Below are 20,624 nucleotides of genomic sequence, written 5' to 3'. Positions count from 1 at the left end.
AGTCACTGCCAGCCAGTTCTAAGGCTTCTAATTCTTTTAATGGATACAAAATATCCTCTCCGGGTGACTTGTACTTCGTCCTCCGGGCACACCTATTTTTTCCTCCAGCAGCATTTCTTCCGCCTTTTGTATCTCTTTCATTTTTGTTTTAGTAACCTTTTCCTTTTTTGCGCGCTCCTAATTTCTCACTCCGCTCCGTTTCTGACATGCTCTGTTAAATCCAAAAAGGGGCACGCCTCTCGGAAGCCTAATTTCTCACTCTGCTCCGTTTCTGACATGCTCTCTTAAATCCAAAAAGGGGCATGCCTCTCGGAAGCCTAATTTCTCACTCTGCTCCGTTTCTGACATGCTCTCTTCCAAAAAGGGGCATGCCTCTCGAAGCTTACCTTTTAATTTACCTTCTCGCAGTTCTGAATCCTCTTCAGCACACTGAAGGGTCCCCTCGGCACCGGCGATGTTGGTTTCCGGGTTTCGGCACCACTTGTCGCGCGCCTAATGTCCCGCCAGTAAGAACGACGTGCGGCAACAGGATTCTTCTGCGAGCATGCCTTTACTGTGTTACAGCTCTTCTTAGTGTTACAGCTCTTCTCAGTGTTACAGCTCTCTTAGTGTTACAGCTCTCTTGAACAGGGACCCCGAGCAGCAAAATCGCTCGACTTATATAGACAACTGTATGCTAATTATCTCTCAGGGATTGGTGGGGCATGGATCACCCCACTACTTGTCCTCCAGGGATTGGCAGAGAATGAATCACCTCATTAACATATTAACGGTCAACTGACACCTGGTGCATAAACCGCACATGTGCAGTACCGCTGTTCACCGCTAGAGGGAGCCCTAGCAAGGGGACAAGCCTGCACATGCGCAGTAAGTCGTTCATATCCAGACAAGGCTGGATGTCGGTGCCATCTTTGTTTCGCCGCGCCACTCTCTACAGGGGTTGGGGATTTAGCTCAGTGGTAGAGCAATTGCCTAGCAAGCCCAAGGCCCTGGGTTCAGTCCCCAGCTCAGACAAAAAAGAAAAGAAAAAAAAAGTAGTAAGTCTCTCTCTACTGAGGCGGTCCTTCAGCACCTCCAATCGTGCTGAAATCTGACCTTACGATCTGCATATTTAACCAACCCTCTCCAGGCCCTGTAATCAGCAGGACTTGCATCCCACTTACAGAAGACTCAGTCCTGTGTTCCACAGCCTTTGAATAAGTCTCTAGGGAAGTTCCTGTTCTGGTAAACTGACTGTACACTGAGCAATCAGCTTGTACCTTGAGGCTGTGTTTGTAAGCCTCTTGAAGGAATAAACCCACGTGCGCACAAACACACACACACACACACACACACACACACACACACACACACACACACACTTATTTTGTTCATTTCCTTAGTTTCTAGCCACAACCATAAACTTCCTGCAGTCCCACTAGACTTGCACGAGAATAAAGGAAGAATTGGATCCAAGAGCATTAACTCCAAGATCATACAGTAGGAGCTGGGGATGTGCCATGTTTGGTAGAATGCTTGCCCAACATGCAAACTACATGCACAGGGTCAATCCAAACAGGAAGAGGACGTATGACACACCTGCCGTGCCAACACGAGTGAGGTGGAGTCAGGAAGATTACAAGCTCAAAACCATCTTCTCCTTTTGCAGTGAGTTCTAAGCCAGCCTGGACTACACCAGGCTGTCTCTAATCAAACAAGAAATAATTTTTGAAAGACGATGTAGGTTATTTCCAGCAGGTATGTTGAGAGCTGCTCTGCCAGGCTACAGAAGATCTGATGGTTAAGGTAAAATGTGTGCCAGATGTGTATCACAGCCGGCAGCCGGTAATGGCCAACCTCGCTGCCCTTACTGTTTCTGGGGACCCATTCTGGTCACTCCAGCTTGGGTCAAGGGTGAAGTGCTGGGACCTGTATGCTTCAGGATGAAGTTCTCATCCCCAGATTTCTCCCTGTAGATTGATTGTCTCTAGACCCGGAGTAGCATGTAACATTACCACCTTCTTTTAAGTCCTAGACTAATTCTTTGATGACATAACCCCTTCCAAACATCCTTTGTTTCTGATACATGGAGGATAGAAGTTTTCTGCTGCCAGTGGAGTTTTATTTTTATATGGCTAAAAGGATATAGACCCAAAATGCCCACCGCCGCTGATGGCAAAGGGCACTACGGTACACCTGATCGTCTGCAAAGCCACAAGTTTTCTGAAAATCATTTCAACTAGCACCAAAAAAAAAGTAGTTGCATCTGTACTCTGCAGTGGTGGCTACTGAGGGACCAGCTGTGGTCAGTACACAGTAGGACAAAGGATGCAGAATTTCAAAGGGACAGGGATGCTTTCATGTAGGCAGAGAAAATTACTCCCTAGACTTTAGCCAGGCCCTGTGAGTTAACTGCAAACGGTTTCATGTGCAGCCAGCAGCTCACAATAACTGAAGAGCACAGATGGGAAGTCCCAAGTCCAAATTGGTCTCAGGGCTCCAGGATAACATTAAAATAAGGACAATTATGCCTTGAGTGGTGTTTTCTATAACCAATTAATTTGCCTATCAGACCAAAAGTCCCCTCTGAGAGAACTTCTCGCCACCCCTTTGCTTACTCCCATGCATTTGTACGACTTCTGAAGCTGTTCTCTAATAAACTGTCAAGATGCCCCAGGCCCGAGCAGGACCTCTGTACTGTGCGACAAACGCAGTGGACATCCGTACCACACAACCTCCATCCTGCTGCGGAGGAGCCACTCGGAGCGTGCTGTGTAGACTGATGGCAATCCAGCAGCTGTCATCTTCAGGAAGATGCAAGAAAGGGAGATCGTGCACTGTAAACTGTCATGGAAAACGGATGTCATTTTATGTCTATTGAACCAAGTCACTTCTGGATAGGAGCTTGGATGCTTCTCCTTCAACTTTCTAATGGTTTTTACGCAAAATGATGGCTCTTGTTGGGTTAACATGTTAAATGGTCCTCTGGCAAATAGAGCCTAGACACGTCGTCTTGTCTTAGACTCTCGTGTAAACAACGCCCCCTGGAGCTCTGCAGTGCCGCTGTGGATGCAGAAACCACACTGGGGAGACGGCTCAGGAAGTAACACTCGTTCTTAGAGCATGAGTACCTGCAGGACGTAAGACTCGCATGCGTGCCTGCGCTCAGTCTCTACATGAAGAGCCAGCTTAACCTATGTGGCAAGCTCTGGGACAAGGAGAGACATGGACAGCAGCCAAAAAACAATACCTGGCATATTCCCATGGTCTTCAAAAACATATATGCTTGGACTCAAGTACAGGCATATGGGCAAACACATATTCACACATACACATACCCGTGCATGTACACGCACACACACACATGCACACAATTACAGAAATGGAAATGTATCACTGGATGTGCGGATTGAAGAAATTTAACATAGCTGGAAATATTTGAATCACTTCAAGTTGACTATAGTAAAATAAAGGCCTTTCTCTGCATGCTGTATGAGTTAGAGGTCCAAAAATTTGATATCTCTCTCCTCTCTCTCCTCTCTCTCTCTCTCTCTCTCTCTCTCTCTCTCTCTCTCTCTCTCTCTCTCTCTCTCTGTTTAGTCTTTACCAAACAAAAACCTGATATTTAAGGCAACTAGACCCAACCAATATGAAGCTGACTTAGTTTAAGCATTGTGCCATAAACTGCCTCTATTTCTAGAACTCTGGAGTGTTCAAAGATATGGATATGGACACCTGGAGTCATAGACATAGAGATAATGGATTTTTGGTGGTTATGACTTCAACACATAGGTAGAAAATTAAATGTGCAAAGGACCATCACCAGAGAGTCACCTTGGGTGTCTCTGATGCTAAGGACAATTAGACATGCAGTACCCCCACTTATGGACTGAAAGGGGAGCCTGCTGAAGCAACTGCATAAAATCTTGGTATATCCTGAGGTTCAAACATAAGAATTCTGCTGAAAGAGTGGCAGGACTTGCTGGCCATGAACTAACCCAGAAAGGGCCCCCAGGGAACTTTGTCTAGGTTGTCTGCTGGGCCTGGAGGTAGGTGAGGAAGGATGAAGAGAAGGAGAAGGTAAGCCTCCAGACTTCCGGGACCTGCTCTCTCGCTGGGGATAACAGATTGGGAACCAGAGAACATGCGGGGGATGTCGGATACCCTAAGTGTGATGCCAGATACCCAGAGTGATGACGGGAAGAGCTGTAGGATTCCAGAAATCTCACTCTCCAGGAGGCTTTTCCTCTCGGAGAATTAAAACTCTTGAAATAAGGCAAGCCGGAAATCTGTGTCTATTTTTTCCTAATATACTTCCTCCCTCAGAAGGGGAAAAAAAACATTTGGTGAAAGAAAGTCAAAAATACTTATGAGTCATTCTAAAATATGAACGATTCTGAACACAAAGCAGAGACGATCTTTCTAATCCATATATCTAAAGACTCACAAGCATCTAAGGGTAGAAATGTCCCTTTCCACTTTGCCAAGGGATGGAGAATCACTTCTTTGGTTCCTGCGCACTCCTCCCTGTCCATGACTCCTAAACCCCGACCTCCAGCAGGGGCATAAGTCAAAGCTACAGAAACACAAGCTGCACAGGCTCCTCTATTTACAGTGAAATCTATGTGCTCTGGGTAATTGAGAAGGGAAGCTGTTACCACCGTACTTGTCCCAGGACTTTCATGATCTCGCTCTCCAAGAGACACTGAGTGTTCAGAAGACCAATTGCTTCTGCGAGCCCGTTGATCTAAGTCTTTGTAATGGTCAAAAATGCTAGGGTAGTTTTATTTTAGTCTCTCATCAGAGTAGACTTAATAATAGTGATAAATGTAATAGGATCACTTTATGCTCACCCAATTCTTTCGGGTTTTAGATGGAAAAGAGGCACACATTCTATCCCGGGTTCCTGCCTCCTTTCCGACTACGAATCTCTCTGTTTTCATTACAATAGAAAAAAGTAAGTGTGATATAAAAATACCAGTCATTAATCTTATCAAAAATTGAGATTTATAGCAGATATGCTAAATGGTTTTGGTGAAGTAATGTTGTGTGTGCGTGCATGCGTGCGTGCGTGTGTTCATGCACAAAGGTCTGAAGATAACTTAGGGGAGTAAGTTCTCTCCTTCTATTGTGTGGGTCCCAAGGATCGAACTACATTTGCCAGACTTCACAGCATGTGACTTTACCTACTGGACAAATGATTGTCTTAGTTTAGCATGTTTACTAATTACTTGATATGTTTACACTGTACTTACTCCTTGATTATCAGATAACCCCTTTGTCAGTAGTTTTTCAAAGCCTCAGGACTTTTAAAATAGTTGTCCTCTAAACTGTATTGCCGTCAACCCTCTGTGCGGCTTCCCTCTTTTAAAAATGCTTTTAGAACACGATTTCTCCTTCCAGAAGCCTCACTGCTGACTCTTTGGAAGAGAAAAGCCCAAGTCTCTAGATGGTCCTTCAAGCTCACAGGTTAAGTTTGTGAGCAAACATGTTTTTGAGTGTAGAAAGCCCTCACAAGTGGAAAGTGTTTTTTAAGGGTGAAAGAATAAACTGTTTCGAGTAGGAAACAGGAAAGCATGCGTTTTCTTCTGCCTTCCTTTTTTAACCGAATGATGCAGTGGAAAAGACTACACTCAAACACAAGTGTCTTAAAAGACACTCAAAAGTCCAAAGAGATGGACGCCTTATGTGGTACCCGTGGACCCGGAGACTGCTAGGTTGCAGTCACAGAAGGAGAACACCCACCGCTTCGCCTCTCTGGTTTTCCAGGCGCGGTAGTCACGTTATTTTCAATCCCCCTTGCAGTTAGCGTCTCCCCTCTGCCCTTTCTGAGCTGTGTTGTTCTTCTGCTCACTCCTTCATCCCTGGGTAAATGTCACGGGTTTGCTTTGATGTTTGCTTTGTATTGCAACATTTTCCATCCAGTGTTAATGATCTGCATTTCCTTGTGGCCTGGGTATAAATTCCCACTTAGTCTAAGGGATTCTCTTTCTTTCTTGGCACCGTCAGCTCAGGAGTTGCTCTGTGGCACCAGGGCAGACCCCACATATGAAGAGTCACACGTGGCAAAGCGAGGGCTCCCCGTCGCACTGGTGTGTGGTTTACTTAGCAGTCAGCCACGTGAGCTCAAAATGTCACATTGCTCATTTCTAACCCCATTGAGTTTTGATGAAAAAAAAATGCACCACCAGCTGGCAAGTGGATGAGCAGTCATGAGCCCTGACAGCTCTTCCAGAGCATCCAGGTTCGATTCCTACTAGCCATGGGTCACCTCAAGACCATGTGTAACCCCGGTCCCAGGGATCTGGCTCCCTCTTCTAGCCTCTCCAGGCACCAGGCACGCATGTGGTGCGCAGACAGATATGAAATAGTGGTCGCAGTGGTTCATTTTAATTGTCAACGGACACAATCTGGAACCTGGGAAGAGCCTCACTGAGGGACTGTCTAGTTGGTAGCCTGGTGAGCACGTCTTTGGAGGATTCTCATGATCACGTGTAGCCTGACGGGAAAGGTGCGTAGCTCCGCCCACTGGGCTTGGATCCTGGGCTGTATAAAAGGGGGGTCGGAAGCATGAATTCGTCTCTTGCTTTCTTCTGTCAAAGGACATAAAGTGACCAGTTCTCTCAAGCACCCGGTGCTGTGATCTCCCTACCATGACGGAACTCTGAACGAAAATAAACTCTTCCTAAATTACTCGTGTATTTTATCAAAGCAACCAGAAGTAAAAAATTAAAATGCTAGTTAAGAACGCAGGATTGTAAAACTGGGTTTGAAGTTGTAGCTTAGCCACTCGGCATGTCACCATGACCGGGACAAAGTGACTTTTCATCTCTCTCCACCTTTAATGAGTTCATTTGTGAAGTGGTTGGAGAACCTGGCTTACAGGATTGAAGTGTTCAGTGAAGTAAGGACTCGGAAAATAGGACTTATTTGTAGTTTTCCCACGTTCATTTCTTTCCATAAAACTATTGAAGCTCGGAAGCTTGGAAATTTGTGTCCATGAGTTAAATCAGCTGCTGAAAGGAAAAGAATTCAACACCAGTTATCTTTCTGCCCCATACCACACACGGTATACTGGACTGAAATACCCAGACTGGGGCATATTTTAGGCAAACGTAATGGTGTAGAAAGAATTAGTGCATTCATATTCAGCATAGCCTAATGTGACCCTCTGCCTTCTTCTGAGGTTCAGGGTTTTTTGAAAAGCTATGCTTGGGTTTCTATTTTATTATTTTTAATTAAATTCATATCTGACATCCATAATCATATTCTATTATCTACATCTTCTGAAATGTAGGATATTAATAATATGAACATCATGAATTTCTCAAAAATCTTATAATTAGAAAATTGGCCATCGCTTTAATGCTATCTTTAAAACCAAGCGCTGGCTTACCTCACCTCTTGGTCAGGAGTTTGGCTACCCTGAAACTCCCACAGCATCTAACTGTCCTTTCACTCTAAATGATGCATTTCCGGTTGGACTCGGAGGAGTTCTGCCTTCTCACAGGCTGAGCTAACCTGAGGGGGGCTCGTTAGCCTGAGGTGAAGAGCCTCCAGATCAGTGGTGCACGGTGCAGACGAGGCCTCCGGGGCATGGCTGGACCTCATAAACAAGTGAGCAAATAAACGACAGGTGGAGGAAGGCTGGAGGCGGGGCTTGTGGGAGCTTCCTGGTGACAAAGCAGTGGAGAGGTCAGAGCAGGCTAGCAAAGGCGGAGCCAAGTGCCTGTTGAGCCTGCCTTGGGCAGTTAAATGCAAAGAAGCCCTTGACAGGGAGTAGAAGCTTTGAGGGAAGTTGAAAGATCAGGATAAAGAACACTAATGCAATTAACGAAACTCATGGTCACAGAAGAGCCTGGGCCATGTGTCACAGTATTCCAAGGAAGGAATACACGGGCCCAGGGCAGGGGTAGTGTCCTGGAGAGATGGGAGTATCAAACTAGCGATTCAGGTTATACAGCTGAAAGCTGCTCCCCCGGACCCAAACCATGGAGTGAACAGGAACTAACACCGCAAGCAGTGCCTGGAGCACAGTGGTGGCTCAACAAAGGTAGCTTCCTAATATAACAGGACCCCAGGGGCACTGGGCAGGGATTGGCAAAGTGGTCTTACTGTGCATCATTAAACTGCTTAACATGGGCCTCTGTAAAGATGAGAGGGGTTAAGCCTGTGTTTGCCAGGGTCTACCCTGGATCTGTTCCTCCACACCTCACAAGTTGCTTAAAGCCAACATATGTTTTAAACAAAATATAAACAGCTTTTCTCCGTTTGTTTTTACCATCCATTAAAGGGAACTTTTAAAAGCATAATAATAGCATATATAGTAATAACAATGAAAACTATTTTTAAACCCTCATAAAACAGAAAACCAGAGAATGAATACTTTTCTCAGCTTAACAAATAGCCCTGGTGTTTAGTTATCTAGCGTTCTTCCACCATGCGCTAATAACTCGTACCTGTCAGTTTGGCAGGCATGAGGTATGCAGAGACAATCAGACATGCATCCTGCCTTTGAGAAAATTGCCATCAAGCAAGACCATGTACCCCAGAGTATCCCAGGTATTGTGGTAGGGTGCAGCCAGGGTACCACTGAGGCACAGGCAAGACCGACTGCTTCTACTGAATAGAGTGATTCCATTTCACAGATAGGGCAGCTCTTGAGGTAAGAAGAATTAACTTGATGCCAGGCAGGAAGGAGGGAGAGACTACAGCGCAAGGCACAGCCAGTCATCAACTGAGGAGCAGTTCCCATAACATCATGAGAAGATGCAAGGCTTTAAGGTTCTCAATCGAATGATAGGGCCACTGTTAGAAAGGAGACATCAGAGAAGGAATGCTTGCATAGCCAAAGGAATGTGAAGAGAGTAGAGAGGACAAGTTTGGGACAGATGTAAGGTTTCTGTCACTAGGGTCATTTATAGGTTTAGGGCCTACTTCAGATGGAGCAAGTTTTAGGGAAAGAGCTCCCATTCATTTTTCATGAGTGTGTGAGCCCACAGAGCATTCAGGGTAGACACAGCTGCAGACCCAGGGGAAGGAAGGTGTTTGTAAGGGATTCGAACTGTTCGATGGTAAGAGAAGCCTGAGTAGAAGATACTCCCCACCATGACCTCGTGCTGGAAAGGAGAAGGGGGCAAAGTCATGTTTCAGCAGATGAAGTATGACCTTTGCCTGAGTCCACAGCTAAGCAGATAAACTGCTGGGCCTGCAAGAGCCACGTGATAAATATTCATCTGGTGATGGAAACGGAAATGCATGAGGGAGCGAATTACTGAGTGAGAAGCCAGAGACACTCCGAACCAGGGCTGTAAGAGGTAGAGGTCAGAAGTAGAAAGACAACACCACAAACTGTTCCCGCCACATACACAACCCCCCCCCCGGGCAGATTGAAACCAAAACCACGAGAGTGAAGACCTCCAGAGAACAAGCATAAAGTAAGAGAATAGAGATTTGAGAATGAACTCTGATCTCATTACAAGGGTAGCCACGGAACTGCTCCGTGCACCTCGATGAAACATTAGTCATCATTAGTCAGAGCAGCCCAGTCAGCAGAAGCAGTAGTTAGAAACACAGTGTGACCTTCATCCATAACTGAGGGAAGGGAAGGGAACGTTCCAGGCCCCTTCCTGGGAGAGGTAACTGAGGACAGAGAGGACAGGAAGATTTGCTGTGATGAAGCATGGGGTTCTGTCTGCTGGGGTGTCAGTCAAGAGAGACACCTGTGGAGCTCTGACCCACTCTGTCCCCACTGCTCGGGGAATGCTCTTTCAGGAAAGTCTAGATCCTGTTTCCACGGTTGTGTGTGCGTCATCCAAGCCAAGGATGATCCTAGGATGTCAAGACAGCTTCAGAAGACGAACCAATCCCACAGAGTCTCTCGATATGCCCAAGTGACAAACACACATTATCTGCCATGACAGGTGACAGAAGGGGGCTTAGGCTGTTTTAAATTTTCTTTTTAAAATATATTTCCAATTGAAATAGAAATTCACACCCACTTTCCCTCTCCCTTTCCCACTTCTAACCCCTGCCAGGTACCATCCCTCCAGCCCCTTCAATGTCGCCCACAACTCTCACATCAGTGGTCTTTCTTTCTTTATTATTGTTACACACACAAACATACACACCTGTATGTATGTATGTATGTATGTATGTATGTATGTATATGTACAAATATATAAATACAACCTGTTAAGTTTGATTTTTAAAAAATTTTCACATAATATATTTTGATCATATTATTTCCCTCCCTCAACTTCTCCAAGATCTTCCCACTTCTGTGCCCACCCAATTTCACACGCCGCACTCCCCCCACCCCCACATGCGTGCAAAACAAACACTAAAAGCAAAGCAAACAAACATCCAAAGGAACAAACAAACCAAGAATTCTCATAAAAAGACATGACGTCCATTGTGTATTGACCAACTAACTACTGCCGAGCATGGGCCCATAACCCTGTGATCATTTGGATTGAAACTTACAGATCAAAGGTTAAAGGTTACGCCTTTGCATATAGGATTTCAGGGCTGACCACTCTGTGTTAGACATTGACTAAGGGGCCTCATCCCTGAGAGAGGCTAATCTTCCTTTCCCCAGGAGCCATGGTTATCTCCATCTGGGCATGGGTCTGTCTCCATGATTCCTTCCTCTCTGCAGATCTGCTAAGATCCTACTGAGATTTAGTCAATGGCATAGGTGGAAATCTGAAAGATCAATTGTTGTAAGCTTGTCTTCTTTATGTGACACGAAGACGATGGGAGATTTTTCAGAAATAAGCTAACAATTTAGTTGAACTCATCTGAGAAATGATGGGGGGCTCACAAAAATGTTCATTTTAAAGAGAAAAGTGGATGTCACAAAAGCAAAGCACTGAACATTTCACAGCGTTCAATACTAAGCTGACACGAAGCAGGGCACGGGTTAGCTTAGAAGTCAAAGTGAGCATAGGTCCTGATTTGAAACCCCCTTCCCTGAAGTTACATCATTTCTGGTACCAAACCGCAGCCATGGCTGTCCTCTCAATTGTGGTTCAAAGCACAGCCATATGTGTATCGTTAAAGCAGGCAGCGGGTCAGGTGGCTAGCATCGCACCACTGTGCTGTGACCGTTTAACATGGATAAGGGCCTGGCTGTGGCTGTGAATGTTTAATATATGTATAAGGCCCTGACTATGATGTTCTGAAGCAGCCATCAGATTGTGGCTTCTGACCTGATGCTCTAATGTCTTTCTGCAGCTTGCTGTTTCCTTCTTTTACTGCCCCAGGCTGTGTACCTAATGACTCACTCACTCTAAACTAGAAGCTCAGCTTGGCAGAGCACCATCTACACCCATGGTTCTCAGCCTGGGGGCCTCGATTCCCACTTTCCACGGGGATTGCTTAAGATCATTGGAAAACACAGATATTTACAATAAGATAAACAGCAATCATGGAGCCCGTATGGGTCTATGCTGGGCCCTCAGTATACATGCTGTATACATGCATGTCCTAGAGACTTTCCTTCATTCTGTCTTCTGTGAAATAGGGTGGTGAAATTACACTTTGGAAAGCTCTGGGTTGTAGAGAACACCCCCGACTCCTCTCTGTCTCAACCTTCTCCTCTCCCTCTGCCCGAATAGGATTCCAAGGTGTCTCTGGCAAAATCTTAACTTCTTTTCATTTTTCTCTTTTTCCTTTTTCCTCTCTCATACAATACATCCCGACTTCGGCCTCTGCTCCTTCCATTTTCCACAATCAAACCTCCCCGCCCCAGATCCATTGCTCTTCCGTTCACCTTCAGAAAAGAACAGACCTCCTAGTGGTATCAACCAAACATGGTATAACAAGATACAATAAGATTAGGTTCCAACCCTCGTGTCAAGGCTGAATGAGGCAACCCAGGAAGAGGAAGAGGGTCCCAAGAGCAGGCAAAAGAGTCAGAGTCACGCCCACTCCTCGTGTTAGGAGACCAACAGAAATCCCAAGTTAAACAACCACTATCATAGACACATACAGGCTCTGTGGTTGCTGCTTCAGTCTCTGTGAGCCCCAGTGAACCCTGCTTAATTGATTCTGTGAGCCATGTTCTCTTGGTGTCCTCAACCCTCTAGCTCCTGCAGTTCTTGCTTCCCAAGCTCTGTCTAATGTTTGGCTATGAGCCTCTGCATCTGCCTTCTCTTTGTAAGCATGATAGCATGTTGAAATAATGCTCTTACAAAGGTGTCTCCAATAAACAGATACAGTGGGCAAGATGCATCCACAGGATTCCTCCATCCCTACCGCAGACCCCTGGCCACCAAAATTCAGTACCGCTGGCTTTCTTTATTCTGTTGAACACAAAACCTACAAAGAACATTCAAGTAGGTATTTCCAGTCTAATGCTCTGACCTTAAAGGCTTTAGGACAAGACCATCCAATGAACTAGTCTTCTAATTTCCTAATAACCCGTCATATTGCTTTGACAGACTATGGGGGAAAAAACCCAGGCCACTTTGCATCACAAGGAAGTGGCTGAGTGCTGGTATTGCCACCTCCCTCCTACACATCATGGGAAATTGGTTCCTCTGTAAAATACATGAAAATTGTGTGTCTTCATAAGGAATGTATAACCACAGGAGTAATACTGTCACATGATAAATTGCCAATCGTGAGATTTTTCTCAGAGTGGATGATGGGTGGGGGGGTTTGCTGTGTCCTACAAGCATAGCATAGGAAAGCCAATCCCTCAAGTAGATGAGTTAATATGACCATTCCTAGAATTTGGAGAGATTAGCGTGAAGGGCAGATGGACTAGGATATCAAGAGGTGGCAAGCAGTTTTGACTTCCATGTCTGGGCATGAAGTATACAAACGTTGGAGAACATTCTAAAGTGACACCCCCAAGTCTTGAGGTCAATCTGGATGGCAGTGGTATAGGATACTATGGGAATAAATGGTACCTTGTCCTCAGACAGGTCAAACCATGACTCAGGATAAGAGGTGGCATTGAAGTATCCTAATAGAGGAATTCCCATTGATGGCTTGACCCGACATGGGCACCATCAATGATTCTGAGACCAGGGACAGACACTATTTTACCATGCCTGCCTTTGATATCTTGATACTTGCTGCAAAAGGTGATTGTTCCGTTTTTTATATATTGGTAGGAAAAGTTAGCACGTTTACCTGAAAAGTGTACCAGAATGACAAAGCGGATGTGCTCATTTTATCTGCTGTGGGCCTCTGAAGTCTAGCCCAGTCTCGTTCGTAACATTCATAATTAGAGGCTCCTTCCATTAACCAGACATTCCACATGCTGTGCTTCTTAAAAGGTCAGATTTGAGGAAGAATTTATTATATCTTACTAAGCATATGTTCACTCTGCTCTTCTATTAATTGTATTTAAAGTCTCCTTTTAAAAAGCAGGGTTACAGACACATGCCGACCCTCTCTCCTCCCATTTCTGTGACTGAGTTTGTTAAAAGACAAAAATATCATCTCCTACTGAGCTCGCTCAGAGCCCTCTACCTGGTGCTAAGAGCTAATTGATCAGAGTCGACATGAAACTCATTTGCCATCCCCGTCTTGATGCCACGGAAACCTCCTGTTCCCCCAAATAAGTACTGAATGTATTAGGATTTCCTCCTACCATAGGTCTGGCTTGCCTTTACCCATCGTCAGAACCTGTGACTCAGACAACTGAGTGTGTCTTACTCGGGTTTTCTCAGATCACCAAATGCACAGGCAACTGTGGTGGTCTAGCAGCGAACAAAGCCCCACTCGCACACTTGTGTGTTGTTCTGTGTGTGAGAGCATCCCTGGCACCACAACTGCTTTCTGTACCTGTGACAGGTACAACCCAGACGTGCAGAAGAGCAACCTTCATGACCCAAGCGGCAGGGGAGAGTCTGGGGACAGAAGGTCCCTCGCCTTCCGGTATGTGTCCCTGGAGCTTCTCAAAGGTCTAAGCCCCCAGATGCACAGTCTCTCCTTCTCTCCTCTGAGTTCATGTTCTGGGTCTTGAGCTCACTCAGGTCCTTGTCTCAAGGTTTGCTTATTACACCCAAGACCACCTTTGCTTTATGTTATACACGGCACGGATTCACAGGCAGGAGCCAGTAAGGACTCTCTAGGCGATGCATAGGTGAAGAGGCCACCCATGATTATCCACGTCCCAAAAGAACCTATATAACCATGCTTCCCCTTCTTGAGAAGTCCTATAGAGGGGCATAGAAAGGAGAAAGGAGATTAATCACACTAAGAAACCCTACCATAACACAAACATGTTTTCTTTTTATTTTATTTATTTATTTGTGGGCAGGTGTGTGCCCTTACCCAAGTGTCTGTCAGAGGACAACTTACAGCTCTCCCCTCCCACCAGTGACTGCTAGGGATTGAGCTGAGGTAATAGGGATGGGCAGCAAACCCCTCTACACATTGGGCTACCTCATAAGCGCCACTGATTTGTTTCTTAATCTCTGTTTGGGGGGATTCGTTATTGGGAAATACATGGCAAGGGTAATCAATCCTGTGATGACTTCTGGACCTCCCCTCTGCTAGCGGTGCCTGGAGTTACAGTCTCATGTGAAGAACCATCTCAGGCCACAACTGATTATAAACAGACAGCAATTATGCTCGTTCTAAAACTTAGGTGTTTTTTTTCCCCAGAGTTATAGTTTAATTACCAACATTATATTTCTATGTTCAGACTCTCCATGGGAAGCTACACGTCTCCCTTACCTAGAATTTTTTTTCATTCAAGAAAGTTTTTTTTAAAAGAAGATATAGCTATATAAACATTAGAAAAATATAGATTAAGTTGTTTATTTATATTAATTATGCCTCTAAGAAGTTAAACGGTTTAGAAAGAAATCATTAGCCTTCAAGGGCAGGACACTGAAAAAGATTTACTGTAGTAAATGAGAGGAGAAAATGAGAAAATGTGCTTACACTCCTCCATATTTGAGGAAGCAATTCTCTCAGCAGGGGGTGGGAACAGAACTGGAGAAGACAGGGTGTGGGAACAGAACTGGAGAAGACAGGGGGTGGGGACAGAACTGGAGAAGACAGGGGGTGGGGACAGAACTGGAGAAGACAAGGGTGGGGACAGAACTGGAGAAGACAGGGGGTGGGAACAGAACTGGAGAAGACAGGGGATGGGGACAGAGCTAGAGAAGACGATTAAAATGCCAAAGATGCAGAAAAGTAGGGCTTGATTAGGGAAAAGAAGACAAAATGAGCAAATTGTTGGGCTTGAATTATCTCCAGAAATTAAAATCTATTAGCAGCAACAAGAGGCAAACACATAATCCAAGAATTAAAGACTCTGACATCCCAGGAGGGGCCCCCAGCCATGAGCAGCAGGCCTCATTTCTGGCGTGCGAGGCAGCCACTAGCAGAATGCTTTCCTAGAAGTAATGTTTTATACATGGGGGTGAAGGAAGGGAGGGGGCATTTCAGTTACCACAGGAGGCAGGAAGAAGTGAGCCTTTGGAGGGAGAGGAAGGTGTGACCCCCTGTTGACAACTTCTACCATTAGGGAGGAAAAAGGACAAAGAAATTAGAAAAACTGATTTAAAAGTCAAGATCAAATCTACAATTTATTGAATATCCCTCGGTAGACACCTCCTTAGTCTATGCATAGCAACAGTCCAGAGATCTTGTTAAAAATACCGATTGATTTGTGCCTTGCTCTGAAACTCTAGGTTTCTTCTTCCCTCTTTGTTTATATTAATTGTATATATTAATGAAATCAGTGGTTTTTCCAATACATGCTTATAGTATACTCTGTCTCAGAACAATCACCCCCACTTACCCCTTATGTCTCCCCTGACCCCCACACACAAACCCAAACTCCCTTCTGAGCTCCTAATACTCACTATCCCACTTTCCCAGCAACCTTCTCTTAGCTTCCGTGTGTGAAAAGTCGCAGTTCCTGTCCGAACTTCCTTGTTTCCCTCAAGATGTTTTCCATTTCTATCCATTTTGCTGCAAATGGAAAGACTTCATCCCTCTTTAGAACAGAGTAATATTTCCCCGTGTAGTCTACCACGTTTTCTTTACTAGAGCCTAGACTAGCTCTCTATCTCAGGTGCTGTGACTGGTGCCCCTGAAAAATAAGCTTACAGGCATCTGAGTGCTGCTTCTGTCTCCTTTGACTACAGCCTGGAAGTGGGATGGCTGGGTCATATGGTGGGTCTTACCTCATGCTGCAATAGCTGTACTGACTTACGTTCCCACCGACAGTGTGTAAGGGTTTCTTCCGCTCCACGGCTTTGCCGCATCTGTGTGACTATCCTCTGGGTGATGGCAGGTGGTATTAAGACATTCTGGGGGAGCTAACATCTTCCCGTCGTTTTGATGTGTGTTTCCCTGGTGATGCATGCCTTCCCTGCATAGCTGTTTGCTCCTTGTATTTCATCCTTAGAGGCGCATCCGTTCGGATTATTTGCCTGTTTTAATTGGATCTCTTGCTTTTGATTGTTCGGTTGTTTGAGTTCCTTATCTGTTCTGCCTATCAACCCTATGCCAGGTGAAGAACGGCCGATTATGTCTCTCAAGTCTCAGGCTTTGATGATGATTTAATCGACCCCGTATGTCTTTTTCTTCTTTGGGGTCCTCTCTGGAAAAGTGGTTGCCTATATCCATATCTTAAAGTAGTTTCTCTCTCTCTTTTTTTCCCCTAATAGTTTCAGAGTTTTGGGGGTTTCTTTTTGGGTCTTTGATCCATTTTGAGTTGGTTTTTATAAGATATTTATAGAAGATTTAGGGAAGAGGTAAGCGGGCAAGTCAAGTCTCAGAATTCTGTGTACGAATATCCAGTTTTCCCAAACATTCCCTAAAGAGGTCATCCTTTCTCTGAATTATAGTTTTCCACCTTTGACTGGAACCAGTTACTTACAGAAAATGCAAGCTTTTGCCTTGATCACTGTTCTGTCACACTGAGCAGTGTCTGTGTGTCTGTGTCACACATTTATCTACCGTGGCTCTGCCACACACGTTGAAATAAGAATGCTTACAGCTCCAGCTTTGCCCTTTTGCTTTAGGTTAATTTGGCCCTTCCAGCTCTCGTGTGGATGTTGGGAATTTTTCTGTGTCCGTGACAAAGGTGATGAGTATTTTTTATGATAGCCGCATAGGATCTCTATGATAATCGATGCTGTAGTATGAGTAACTTGTCAGTTTCTAGACAAACCTCTTAGCATGTCTGTGAGGTTTCTAAACTCCTTTAGATGTGGGAGGACCCTCGTAATGTGGGTAGCACTAGTCCATGGGTTGGCATCCCGGGCTCCATGAAGAGAGTGAGCAACCTCCCAGCCCCTGGCCATGCAGAACCGTATCTCTGAGACAGTGAGCCTAAATAAGCTCTTCTTCTCCTAAGTTGCCTTTGTCTGGTGCTGGTTATCAATGAGAAAAGTAACTTATAGTGACCGCTGTTACCATGGAAACCGATGCTTCCTCTTTTGTGTCCTTAGACCTATTAATAAAAGAATTTGAAAATGAACTCAAAAGCTTAAAGATAACTTTATTACAGCTTGAGGCCCATAAGGCCTCAGGTTGCTCAGAGAAGAAACATGGAGAAGAGGAGAGAGATTTGGGAGGCAGACTTCAGGGTCAGTAACAAGAGGTTAGCAAGCAGCAATAAGGCAGTAGAGGGTTTCTTCATAGGAAGAAGGAGAGAACCTAGAGTACCAAGAAAAGCACATCGTAGGGCCAGTGTCTCAAAGAAAGCAAAAGAAAACTGAGTAGGCTCTTCCCTGCTACAAAATGGAAACTCTACGAGCTTCTGATGTCGGAAGTTGTTCTGGGACTATAAATATGTCATCACATTGAGGAAGTAATAATTCCCCCATCTCCTTAGCATGGCCTTAGGCAGATCAGCCTTCCTTGACAGCTCTGCTAGACAGGTGATCAGCAGGACTAACTCTTAAGAGAGAAGCCAGTTGTGTATAGTGTTCAAATCTTTGTACCAGATCCAAATGTCATATCTCCACCAAGGCCAGAGGTAGTTTCCAGTCCTCTGACCAAGAGAAAGAATCCTTCTCATAATGGACCTCAGCAGAAACCCCTGACTTCCACCATTTCCTGTGGTATATTTTAAAGCTCCTACCATCCAAAGCCTCGGTGGCCCGGAAAGCTGCAAGGGTCCAGATGTCCTAACAACATTAAGTCCCCTAACTCAGACTGTGGGCAATCTTTCCATTTTTCTCCTGCCTTCCTCAACTTCTCAAAATGTTTCAGTTTTCATCATAGAAGCCTCTCACTTTCTTGGCTTCTTCCTAGATATTTTAAGACTTCTGTAGCTATTGTAGCTTTGACGGTTGCTCTCTCAACAAAGCCACTAATAGCGTGTAGGAAAACTCCTGACTGTTGTCCGCATGCTGTGTAACTTGCTCCTTTACTCATTGCTAGTTCTCGTAGAGTTTTAATAGCCTTCAAATTTATCTAGGTACAGAATCTTATTATCTCCAAGATAATTTGATTTCCTCTCTTCCTACTTTCATCGCCCTTTTTGCTTTTTGCTTAATTATTTTAGCTAAAACTTCTAATTGAGTAAGAACAGTGAAAGTGGGTTTGTCATAAGTATCCAGAATTGTGTCCATTTCTTCTGGATTTTCCACTCTTAGCAAATAGTCTTTTATAGTAAGGCCTATGTCACTGTCACTGTGTTACTAGGGTATCAGTTGGTTCTATTGTATCACCTCTAACTTTGCCTGCCTTTTTTCTTGATTAGTCTAGCTTTAGGTTTATTATCTTCAAACATCAGCTCTGTTTTGATGGTGATTGATCTCCATTTTGTTTGTTTCTGATCTAATCCTTGGTTTCCATCTCTTTTCGTTCACCCACTTTACATCTGGTTTGATTTCGTTTCTCTAATTCTTCAAGATTCAGCATTTAAAAATTTTTTTTCAGGAGGATACAGGTGTTTTTCACTATACGTGCCCCTTTTCCATCACGTGCTCTTTCTGTATCCCCTGAACCTTGGCGTATTATGGCTTTGCTTTCATTTATTTAAAGAACTTTGTCTCTTGATTTCTTCAAACATATTATTCAGCCTCAACGTACCTGCATAACTTGTAAAGTTTCTTTGTTTCTGAGTAATTTTATCTTAATAGGGAAGATTCAGGATTTGAGTTTGGATTTTGAGGCAATTCCCAGGTGACGCTGATGCTTCTGGCTTTTGGATCGCGTCCTGCATAGAGAAGACTTAAGAGAACACTGGAAAAAAAAAAACCCATGCACCGTGTTCCATGGAGTTAATGAGTGCAAATTCACAACTAGACACATCACAGCAATATATAGCCTCGTTTAGAGGATTTCAAAGGAACATATATCTATTCAGGGAGTAACATGAAAGGTTGTTTAAAATAAACAAAAATTAGATGAATTTAGACTTGTCCTCCGTATCATAAATGTCAAAAGAGAACAGAAAATCTCACAGAGCCTGAAGGAAAGTTATATCGGGCTTTACTTATTACGAAACTAACATTCGCAAGTGCTTAGAAAGCATGCGGCTCTGTATAGAGTCTGTCGTTGTTGTGTAACAGTTGACTGCTGTGAAGTCATTGGTTGAAAACAATCCAGACTTACCTTACCCTGCTCTAGGCTAGAAATCTAACATGGGTCTTGGCTTCATTTTATTCTGTTGCTTCAATAAGATGCCCAACACAAACAACTTAAGGAAGCTCACAGTTCAAGGCAGAACTCACGGCGGGGTCATGCAGCAGGACCGCGAAGCAGCTGGTCAGAGCCTCGAGTAGCAGAGGGAAACAACACTGAGTGTGTGCTAATGCCCAGCGAGCTTTCTCTATAACGCACAGTAACGGGTCTCCTGCCCACATCGACTAGCAAGCAATCGAGGCAATGCCCACAACCGTGCCAGGATGCCCAGCTCCCGGGTGATCCTAACCCTATCAAAAAGGGACAATACCAACTGTCACCATTCTCACTGGGCAGAAGTCCAAATGGAAGCATAGACGTTTCCTTTCTGGACTTCTCTTTTCCATTATCCAGAGGTCCCCTTCCTCTGACACCAAAGCCAGCAATGGCAAAGCGAGTCCTCTCTCATGGTCTCTCCCGTCTCCTCTTCTTCCCTTCCACAGCCAGACACCTTTAAGGAGTCCATGGTTAGTTTGGGCCCACTTGGACAACATAAGGCACTCTTTCCATCTAAATGCCCTCAGATTCCCTGGTATCAGTAAATTCATTTTGCCTTGTAGAATTGCACTGGCACAGGGTCTGAGGATTAGCGTGTTGGCATATTTGAGAGGCCACACTTCTGCTTGCCACACTAAACATGCTAGTTTTAAAAAAAAAAAAAAGTTGAAGATGTGCACTAAGAGGTGTATGGAAATTCAAAGATGAAAGAGTGGCACAAAGAGAACCCGGGAAAGCCTTAAGACCAGTTAGGCAAAGGTAAGCATGACCACTGCACCAGGTGGTGGTGGTACACACTTCACTCCTAGCTCTCAGGAGGCGGAGGCGGAGGCAGGTGGGTCTCTCTGAGTTCGAGGCCAACCTGTTCTACAGAACAAATTCCAGGACAGCGAGGGATACATGAAGAAACCCTGACTCTAAAAAAAACAAAACAAAAGACTTACCATTGCCTAAGTACTTATAAAAATATGCAAAGTCAAAACCAATTCATTAAAGATAACGAGGGCGTGGTCTGTCCGAGACCTTGG

At 44.7% G+C, this 20,624-nt stretch overlaps 1 protein-coding gene and 1 long non-coding RNA gene across 16 annotated transcripts in view; one reads left to right on the top strand and one right to left on the bottom strand.

Annotated features, from left to right (window-relative positions):
• Magi2 (membrane associated guanylate kinase, WW and PDZ domain containing 2) overlaps positions 1–20,624 on the top strand; it is a 1,487,762-nt gene that overhangs the window by 1,284,882 nt on the left and 182,256 nt on the right.
• Positions 6,798–7,522, bottom strand: LOC120102477 (uncharacterized). The gene is made up of 2 exons (XR_015686327.1): positions 7,376–7,522; positions 6,798–6,995 (listed from the first exon to the last, which is right to left on the bottom strand). It is a non-coding gene; the product is annotated as an uncharacterized LOC120102477 (long non-coding RNA).

The sequence above is a fragment of the Rattus norvegicus genome, chromosome 4 (assembly GCF_021556685.1).
Source record: "Rattus norvegicus strain SHRSP/BbbUtx chromosome 4, alternate assembly SHRSP_T2T, whole genome shotgun sequence".
Lineage (NCBI taxonomy): Eukaryota > Metazoa > Chordata > Mammalia > Rodentia > Muridae > Rattus > Rattus norvegicus.
The sequence above is the reverse complement of the archived record's forward strand: the minus strand, read 5'-3'. Positions and strand labels throughout refer to the sequence as shown.